We start from the raw sequence: 10,713 nt of genomic DNA, 5'->3' as shown, positions 1-10,713 counted from the left end.
GTCACCAGCAAAGCACCCCCACATCACCACACCACCTCTTCCATGCTTCACGGTGGGAAGCATGGAGGAGGCAGCCATCCATTGCTCATGTTTCTTGGCCCAAGCAAGTTTCTTCTTCTTATTGGTGTCGTTTAGTAGTGGTTTCTTTGCAGCAATCGACCATGAAGGCATGATTCATGCAGTCTCCTCTGAACAGTTGATGTTGAGAATGTCTGTTACTTGAACTCTGTGAAGCATTTATATTTTCTGAGGCTGGTAACTCTAATGAACTTATCCTCTACAGCAGTGGTAACTCTGGGTCTTCCTTTCCCGTGGCGGTCCTCATGAGAGACAGTTTCATCATCACTGCATTTGAAGAAACTTTCAAAGTTTCTCTTTGCTGATTTGAGCTGTTCTTACCATAATATGGACTTGGTCTTTTGCCAAATAGGGCTGTCTTCTGTATACCACCCCCACCTTGTCACAACACAACTGATTGGCTCAAATGCATTAAGAAGGAAAGAAATTCCACAAATGACCTTTTATCAAGGCACACCTGTTAAATGAAATGCATTCCAGGTGACTACTTCATGAAGCTGGTTGAGGGAATGTCAAGAGTGTGCAAACCTGTCATCAAGGCGAAGGGTGGCTACTTTGAAGAGTCTCAAATATAAAATCTATTTTGATTTGTTTAACACTTTTTTGGTTACTACATGATTCCATTTGTGTTATTTCATAGTTTTGATGTCTTCACTATTATTCAAAATGTAGAAAATAGTAAAAGTAAAGAAAAACCCTGGAATGAGTAGGTGTGTCCAAACTTTTGACTGGTACTGTATATCAGTAATAAAATGCTGGAGCCCTTGAAGTTGTTCGAAAAAAACTGTCCTGGAATATTCATTTGTTGATGGAGCTACTGTAAAACTACCAACACCTATAACAACAAACAACAAACATTCCCGCTAGACTCTTATAAAGGTGTTTTTTAATGTTATGAAATGATGATCCAGAATTGTTCTAAAAACATACTTCAACAATAAAAAACATCTTCAATGTTCTGCTAATATTGATGTGTAATGTAACATTATAAATTGCATTTCAATCTTCTTACATTTTTTTATTAGGGTATTGTCAGAACATAGCTATTTTAAAGAATGGTAAGTAAGTAGATTTGAACCTGCAATCTGCTATCTTCAAGCCCTGTAGGCTACTTAGTCTGCTGTGCCACCAGGATCATAATGTTTTCAGTGGATTTCCTTTTGTAGTGAAATCGTTATTATAATCCAGACTATGGCTATATGTCTTAATACATATGCAAATCTATGTACACCTCACCGCAATCTGCCAGGCAATAATTTAACATGATTTCTGAAATCAAGTTTGTAGGGAAAATAAAAGTCAAAACATCCCGACATTGCAGTATAAAGAAGAAGATTGGCAGAGTAAGTAATAATAGAGGATTTAGTTATCCTCTCTTTTTTTATAATATGTTTATTATTTTCCAATAAAAAATAAATAAAAAAAGACAGCGATACAAACATTGACATTCATTGTACTGTTGAATAGGATGGCCAATTTATAGGACAAAACGAAACTTTAACTCACACATACACAAAATTAAACTAAATCCTATTAGGTGATACATGTGTAAGAAGACAGCATATAGTCATTACAAGCAGTGTAGTTAAGCCCAAAATAAATATTGAGTGGAGTACAGCACAGAGTAGCAGCAGATCATCAACCCAGTTATGAAGCAGGACTAGACCATTTATCCAGTATCGGCTGCCATGTTTTGTAAAACATTGGACTTCTATTGGAGGTATTGTATCGAATCTTTTCCATATGTGTTACATTCCCTAAATCCCGTAACCACATTTCAAAGGTAGTTACAGTCTACAATTTCTAAAATTGCAATATGAGCCTTTTGGCTAATAGAGTACAAAGAGAGACAGCCTTCCCTTCCTGGTTATTCCCTTCAACTGTACCAAACAGAGTGATCAATGGGTCTGGGGCTATAACTCTATCGAAGGCTTTAGATAAGTAATCAAAAATGAGAGCCCAGTAAGCATGTAACTTAGGACATGTCCAAAATAAGTGGGTCAACGTCCCCTCATCCTGCTTGCACCTCTCACACAGTGGTGAGGTGTCCGGGAATATTTTATGCAGTTTTACTTTTGAGTAGTGTAACCTGTGTATCACCTTAAACTGAACAAGGCTGTGTCTGGCATTCACTGAACTGTGGTTTATATTCCTGAGAGCTTCTACCCAGTCCTCATCTGAGATTTCTGAACCAAGTTCTTGTTCCCAAGCCCTTTTAATAGTGTCTGTGGATGCCTCTATGTGGGCCTGTAGCACATCATACAGTCTAGAGACTGACCCTTTTGAATGGGGTTTGACAAGGATCAGGCTATCTAATGTAGGATACTTTGGCTTAATGCCATACTGTGGGATATGTGTCCTTAAGACATTCCTGATTTGGAGGTATCTAAAAAAATGTGTTGTTGGCATGTTGAACCTTCCCTGTAATTGTTGAAATGAAGCTAACTGACCATCAATGTACAAATTACCAATAGTTGTGAGCCCCTTCTCCCAATCACCATATCATCCAATGCAGGGTGGAAAGCATGATTCAGGCAAATCAGGCTGTCACTGTATACAGTGGGTATGTTAAGAAAATACCTAATCTGTTTCCAGATCCTAAGAGTATGACAAATGACTGGATTAGAATCATAGTTATCCTCTCTTTTGCAAAGATAAAGACCACAACCTGGAAGTCAGAGGAAAGGTGTAAACAACTTTATATTTGAGTTGGTCCCATCTCAGTGGCGCAGTGGATTGAGTCCAGGGATAACCCTCCAAACTCCCAGGTTCACTCACTGCTTGGGACTATCAATAAAATACGGTAAAACCATTTTTTCTATAAATGTCTAATAAATTATGTGATTCCAAATAATTGCCATACTGTATGTGTTTCTACGTGAATTGCTGTACAACTGTTCAAATTAAGCAATAATGCCCAAGGGGGTGTGATATATGGGCATATATACCACGGCTAAGGGCTGTGTCCAGGCACTCCGTGTTGCGTCATGCGTAAGAACAGCCCTTCGCCGAGGTATATTGGCCATAAACCACACCTCCTCAGGCCTTATCGCTTAATTTGAACAGTCCATGGAGGTTTCTTTCAAGTGTTAGTGTTATCTTACTGTTGAGGAAGTTACAGTAGTTGTACAGCAATCCATGTAGAAGCACATACAGTATGGCAATTATTTGGAATCACATAATTTATAGACATTTATTAAAGTAACATAGTTTTACTGTATTTTGTTGATAGTCCCAAGCAGTGAGTGAACCTGGGAGCTTGGAGGGTTATCCCTGGACTCAATCCACTGCGCCACTGAGATGGGACCAACTCAAATATAAAGTTGTTTACACCTTTACTCTGACTTCCAGGTTGTGGTCTTTGGCTTTCAACCAATCAGCATTCAGGGCTCGAACCACCCAGTTTATAAAATCAATTTGATCATTCTGGGAAGATAGGAATAACATTCAAACTTTGAGGGAACGTTTTGTGTACCCTAATACAAACATTGTAAAAATGTAATCAGAAGTGGAAAGATTTTGTGTTTTGGGAAGCTATTTCTTGTCATATCCCCATAAACCTAATACATGTTATAGGAACTTTTAAAGAACATAGTTAATATGTTCTGGGAACATTCTTACAAACATTGTTAACGTCAGCACAACTGGACAGTTTTTGTGTTTTGGGAAGATATCTTTTGTGATGTCCCCACAATGTTAACATCACACTGTTCCTATAACTTAATGACACATTCTGGGGATCTTTAAAGAACAGACAAAATGTTTTCTGGGAACGTTCTTGTAACGCCAGGCAAATGTTTTATACAACTGGACAGTTTTTGTGTTCTGAGAACATTAGCCACAACCTAACCAATATTCTGGGAAATTTAACAGAACCAATTTTGGTTTGCTGGGTGTTTTGTTGTAAATGAAGAGAAAACAAGCCTCCATCAAATCACAGCTGACTGAGAGGTTTCCTTGCACTGTGGCAGAAACAATTACTGAGACCTGAGGAGACCGAGACATCCCTCCTGTCAGCTCAGCGTTGCTCCGGGAGCAGCCATCCCACAGATTCATTGTTTATTCATCGCTGCATTGACATTCAATGTGCACCCGTACCGCACCCTCTTATAACCAACAAGTTGCAATTTCTATGCATGTGAACGTTGGAGGGGAAATTATTTATGGGAGTCGACTTGGGTAAAGTGAGCTTTTAGCAAAGCGTTTTGCGCTGCGTCCAGACCCAGGTGCGATCAGTTTGTGTATTGAATGTGCTGGATCACAGCGAGGTGTGCATGCATTATTCAGCTTTACTGTGGTGGGTCTGGGCCACAGCTAGACGGCCATCTGCTCGGCGGACATTGTGATGTATTTGGGACACGCTGCCTTTCAGCTTCAGGTTTACGCCTCATCGTTCAGTGGGGAAAATGAAATGAAGGGGTAATGGTTTCCTGTAATAATGCCCAATGTCATTTTCTCAAAGTTGGCCGCCCTTTTCCCCTAACCAAAGTAGAGTTTAAGTTAAGGGGTAGAGAGGGTTGAGTTGAGTTAAACTGTGAAGGGGAAGTCTGAACCCTCTTCACCTGCTTGCTTGGAGAATTATTCCTGAACAGCTGTGCCTGTCCAGATGCAGAGAGAGCAGAAATGTGCTGTGTGGGGGAGTTTGGTGCCAAGCTGTGCCCGTTGCTGTCCCGTTTGGTGGAGACAGCAGGTGCCTGGCGATAGGACCCCTCTCAGGGGGGAGTGATCTGTAATCTGCCCTATGGGTGTGACTGTTGTCTGGGAAAGAGCGTGGGTGGCTCAGCACTATAGACACCTGTACAGAGACACTCTGTCCTTGGGGATAATACCAGGGGGGAAGTAGGTTTATGGGGTGTCACACAGACGCTAAGGAAAAAGGCCATGGTGTTATGTACTTTTGAATCTGATTGGCATATCCTGCTTTTCAGCACCTGAAGGTTGACACTATTGGAATCCCTTCAATTGCTTGTTCTGTCAAAGGGGTAGTTGCCATTACCAAGGCAAATATAAACCTTAAAAAAATATTTGCATCCCTCATAATCACTTCAACAATAGGGTGCTAAATGAATTAGCGACAACCCCAATCAACAGAGCCTTGGTAGTGCTTGAGGTTTCTAATGCTGTAACCTTGGATACGGACGGAATAGAGGAGGCAATCAGTGGCTTTCACCTTCTTGGTGATGGATTGGAGGGATAGGGGTTGATGGGATAGAGGAGGGCAGAGAAACAATACTGGGCTGATTAAGTGGCTGATTAGACCTCACAATTGCATTAGGCAACAGCTCTTCACTGAGCATCAACCCTTACACGGCCCCTCTTCTATTCTGATATTCTCATGTGGATTCTGTATTCTATTCTAGTGGAGTTGATTGTGGTTGAGAAGAAGGCGTAGTTGGACTGTGGACTGATGCCAAATCCCAGGTGTCACTGTCACAGCTGATGATGAAGCTCTTGACCCTTCTCTGTAGGTGACCGATCCTAAATGATAATGCCCTACCTGTCACCCTAGCAAGGTAGGCAATTATTCAGGAAAATACTGTGGGTACAAAGGGTAATTGTTAGACTTTTGATATTAATTAGTTGTGTACCACTAATTATCTGCTGTACGTGGCACTAGTCAGTACCTAACCTCGTCCCCAGGCTCAAGTGCCAGAGAGCCAACTGACGAGATTAGTAAGTGCCTTTTAATACAGCTGGTATTGGGTTGTCTATATAAGGTGTAAGGGTAGGTTTAAAGGGTTTATTGTCATTATAAGGTGTAAGAGGGGTGTTAAAGGGTTTATTGTCTTTATAAGGTGTAAGTGGAGTGTTAAAGTGTTTATTGTCTTTATAAGGTGTAAGGGGAGGGTTAAATGGTTTATTGTCTTTATTAGGTGTAAGGGGAGGGTTAAATGGTTTATTGTCTTTATTAGGTGTAAGGGGGGGGTTAAATGGTTTATTGTCTTTATTAGGTGTAAGGGGAGGGTTAAAGGGTTTAGTCCATAAATTATTGTTTGTTTTCTGCCTCCCTTCGGATCACTTAACATTTATGTCTGATCCATAAAAGTTATGTGCCTGCGTCACTTGTTCCCCATCAAATAAAAGACCAACACACACACACACACACACACACACACACACACACACACACACACACACACACACACACACACACACACACACACACACGCACACACACACACACACACACACACACACACACACACACAGAGTTACTGTGCTAATAGGCAAAACACTCAACGGATGCCACTCTTCCATGACTGAGTGAAGGTGCAGTACAGTATCAAGGCCTATTCTGTCATTGTATACTTTGATGCAGAGAAAACCTGGGTGTATTGAATCACATGGTTTATAGTTCTCCCCTTGAGAAGCCACACACCGTCGAGTCACGATAAGATGGTAAATAGATCTGAAATTCATTACCTCTCGGAGTCGGAGCTCAGGGGAGCATGATTAAGACGTCATCTGATGATAATATGATGATAACTGCAGGTTAATCTTGCCACCTATGTCTTAAAAAGGAAGCTGGTGACTATGCTGGAAAGAAAATTCATCTAGTTTAGCTAGCTTTTGAGGCAAGCCACTGGTCACTAGTGTCAGATGGTTTGTTGTCTGGACTCCAGTCATCTCCTCAGAGGCAGCCATGTGTGCACTACAGCAACCTCCCCACACATACTCAATAACAAACAGGTAGTTTGTTGTCGCTATTAGAATAATTTGATATGGATTTCATGAACGTGCTTTAATAATGTGTCATTATTATAATTCAGTTGATTGGCACACTCATTAATCCGGCAAAAACAAATTGAAACACAAATAAGGAAGCAAACAATATAAAGAGCAATTACTGCTGCTTTGTCCTGCAACTAGCTGTATGTCAGATTGGGCTTGGCTCTAATCGTTTTACATTCAAAATGAGACATAATGGGAAAAATATTACTTTGTCCATCTTGATAAGCGGTATTTTACTGAATTGATGAACTTTTGCAGGAACATTTTCTGAGTAACTTTACACTTTGGCATCAGACGATAGGCCCATTTGGCCTCTCTTTTATACAATATATTTTCTCCTCTTTTATACAAAGCCAATTTTCCACTGTTCACATCAGTGGTTCTACTGATGGCCTATTGATAATCTGCTCAGAGAGATAGTGTGAGTTCTACTCTCTAACTTCAGATACTTAGCTGTGCTCTGCTCTGCCTTTCATGTCGTTGGAGAATGAATAGCCTTTGATAGCCGTTGAATTCTGCTCTTGGTGATGACTTGGCTCATCCACCCAGAGTGAGGTCGCATTCCACCGCCCACCTCTCTGTCTGAGGGTTCCATCGTATGGAGACATGCTGTGTCACAGGCGATATGCTAAACTGTATTACATGTGTGTTATACATGTGTTATAACAAGATTCTGCAAGAAACTTAACAATAATACGGTGTGGATGAGCTATGCAACATTTTGGCATTCGAGAGCATTGAATGTACGACTTTGTGTACTACATGCTACATTACACTTCACAGTCTAGTAATCCATATTGACTCTTTAAATACATAAATAAACTTCTTCTGACAGTCGATTTGACATATAGCCATTGGCAGCTGCTTGCATACAAGCACAAGATCATGTCTTTCTAAGATGCTTTTCCACACCCACACAAAGGAAATGTAATTTAAGTTTAAACGCTAATGAATAATGTGCCACTAACCTTTTGTTTCTGATGGAGTCCTATAGTGTTTGAATTCATGTCTATTTAATTAATTCATGTCACACTTAATTACCAAACTAATTAATTTAACAAGGCAAATGTGTCACAATGATAAATGATTGGGGAGGAAGTAGGCAGTGTTCGTCTTTAGCAACTCCCTCCCTGCATCAACAAAGCCTATTTTTAATGGCTTCGACTCGTGTCATCAATAAGCCTGATTTATCTTCTAGTTTACTGTTATTTCACTCACTGGTCGATCGACAAAACAAATTATACTTTACACACTGTTAAGTAATGTAGACAGCCCTTTATGAGGTTGACTGGACAAACAGTGTTGAAGGTTGATAGTTTACACAGTAATTTGTGGTGTTGCTGAGCTACGGCTCTCCTCATGGTAGATGAAGCAGGAAGACTTGAAGTCATGTTTTCTCTGTGTTTTTCTCCAGGACCCCGGAGGAGCTACAGGGCACTAGTGGGAGAGATGTGAGTTCATGCAGCAGATGAGATGTCCACTATATTGAGGTTAAGTAGCTGTCTGTCTGTCTGTCTGTCTGCCTGTCTGCCTGTCTAACATTAACATATCGCTCACTCAGTCAACAGAGTAATTAGAAATAAACCTGTTAGACTGGCACAGAAAAGTTCAACAAGTATTTCCTTAGACTTCCGTTAGACGTTTTTGTTGAACTAACACTAATAAGGACTGTGTCTTGTGGTCGCCTAATAGGACGAGTTCCAAAGGAAAACAAATGAAACATGTCAGCTGACAAGGTAAGAATATATCTAATTGCACACAAAGACAGAAAGTACATAAATACTGAAAGTAGTTGAAGAAGCAGGTAAGAAACAGCACATTTCTTACTGCAACTGCAACAATGGTATCTTTAAGCTATTCAAGGCCATAGAGATAAATATTAACTGCTATCTAACCATTACATTCAAATTAAAAGTTTAGAAAACGAATTATGTCTGAACAAAACAAAATAAGATGCAGGACTGATATGCATCAAAACAGGCATAGATAAGGTACCAGGACTGGGATGATTTAAATACAGTTAGGAGTGTGAGATAATTTGTTCTCAGGTTTCGATTGTCTCTAGCTGTAACTGTGTAACAATATAACTTTTTAGAGAGAACGGAGTCACCTTGAAAATGAGTTTGAGGAAAACTTGATGGAAATATCTCAGAGTGCTAAAACAGAACATTGTAGAGAACTCAATCTGAGGAAATTGTTGTTTTCTGTGACATTCTTTAATTGAGTCTATTTTCATAGAGAAGTAAGAGGAGCAAGGTGTTATTATAATTGTGCTGTTTTTGTATTATCAGCCACATGCAAACTGAATATCAAAATCCAGCACATTTTCCCTCTGGTAAACATCAGTGTCTGATTAAGTACTAGGCAATGAGTATTAACCCGAACATCAAGCAATAGCATCTCTGACTTATGAGCCTGTAATGCTGTTCACAGCATCTTTTAGGCTTAGAGTTAATCACCTCCCAAACACAAGACTTTTCTGTCTGCCACTCACACACAGGATTAGCAGGGCTTGGCTATGTGTTTTAATTAACCAACATCTCTCTTCTTCATAGGAGGCTGAGATAATGTGCTGTCTTTCTGACTGATCAGACGATTCAGGTGTTTGTCATTGAGATTCAGCATTTCGTTTTATTTGTAAAACTATAACGTTTTAAAGTTGTGGCTATTTTGTTTGTTTAAATATGGGGCTTTGGTTTGTAGTTTTCAACTTTTTAATGAGGTCTGTTTTGAGCATTTGATCCCTATTAAAAGTTTGAAATGGGTACCATTTTTGCACTCAATGTATTTTTGCCATTTTTACCATTTTTGCACTCAATGTATTCCAATGTGTGTCTTTGCTTATAACCAAACCCTGACAACATCTCCACAGCACTTCTGGTCAGAATTATATTCTTATTCTAGTGAGGCAGCTGCTGTCCCTCAACAATCAATTATCTCCACTGTTGGTAGTGTAGATCTCTTGTACAAAGCAAGTCCCTGAAATAATTATGTGTTTTCTTCTTGGCTGTTGTGTGTATTCCCACTGAATATTTTGTAACAAAAGCATCTCTCCTGTGTGGAAAAAATAGAGGACATCCTCTTATGAACACTGAGAATTAAACCTTTGTACAGAAGGCTGCTGGGTAACTGGAGTAAAGATTAGTTTGTCCTTTCAGTCATTGCCCACTGATGAATCAGCCAAGGCCTGTGTGTGTGTGTGTGTGTGTGTGTGTGTGTGTGTGTGTGTGTGTGTGTGTGTGTGTGTGTGTGTGTGTGTGTGTGTGTGTGTGTGTGTGTGTGTGTGTGTGTGTGTGTGTGTGTGTGTGTGTGTGTGTGTGTATCACAGGAGGTTGGTGGCACCTTAATTGGGGAGGACAGGCTTGTGGTAATGGCTGGAGCGGAATGGGTGGAATGGTATCAAGTACATCAAACACATGGTTTCCATGTGTTTGATGCCATTCCATTTACTCCGTTCCAGACATTATTATGAGCCGTCCTCCCCTCAGCAGCCTCCACTGGCTGTACATATAGTTACACAATACCTGGAATTATGCTAGCAGTCAGAACCTGTCGCCCCTAGCTGTCTCTGTCTCTGCTCACACACTTGCACCTATTTATACTTACATAATTGAATTAGGCCGCAGCCAAGCAAAGGGATACATGCCATCAATCTTAATCAATACATTTGCCAACTAAACAAGCCATGCGCTGACACTCATTCACTCTCCATTTCCACACTGTGCTAATTACACTTAAACATGGCATTGCAAATGAAAATGGAACGTTTAAAAAGAACTAACAGCATCTTAATATGTGGACAACTACAAATACCTAGGTGTCTGGTTAGACTGTAAACTCTCCTTCCAGACTCACATTAAGCATCTCCAATCCAAAATTAAATCTAGAATCAGCTTCCTATTT

The sequence above is a fragment of the Salmo trutta genome, chromosome 26 (assembly GCF_901001165.1).
Source record: "Salmo trutta chromosome 26, fSalTru1.1, whole genome shotgun sequence".
NCBI classification, from domain to species: Eukaryota; Metazoa; Chordata; class Actinopteri; order Salmoniformes; family Salmonidae; genus Salmo; species Salmo trutta.
Note: the sequence above shows the minus strand (reverse complement) of the source record.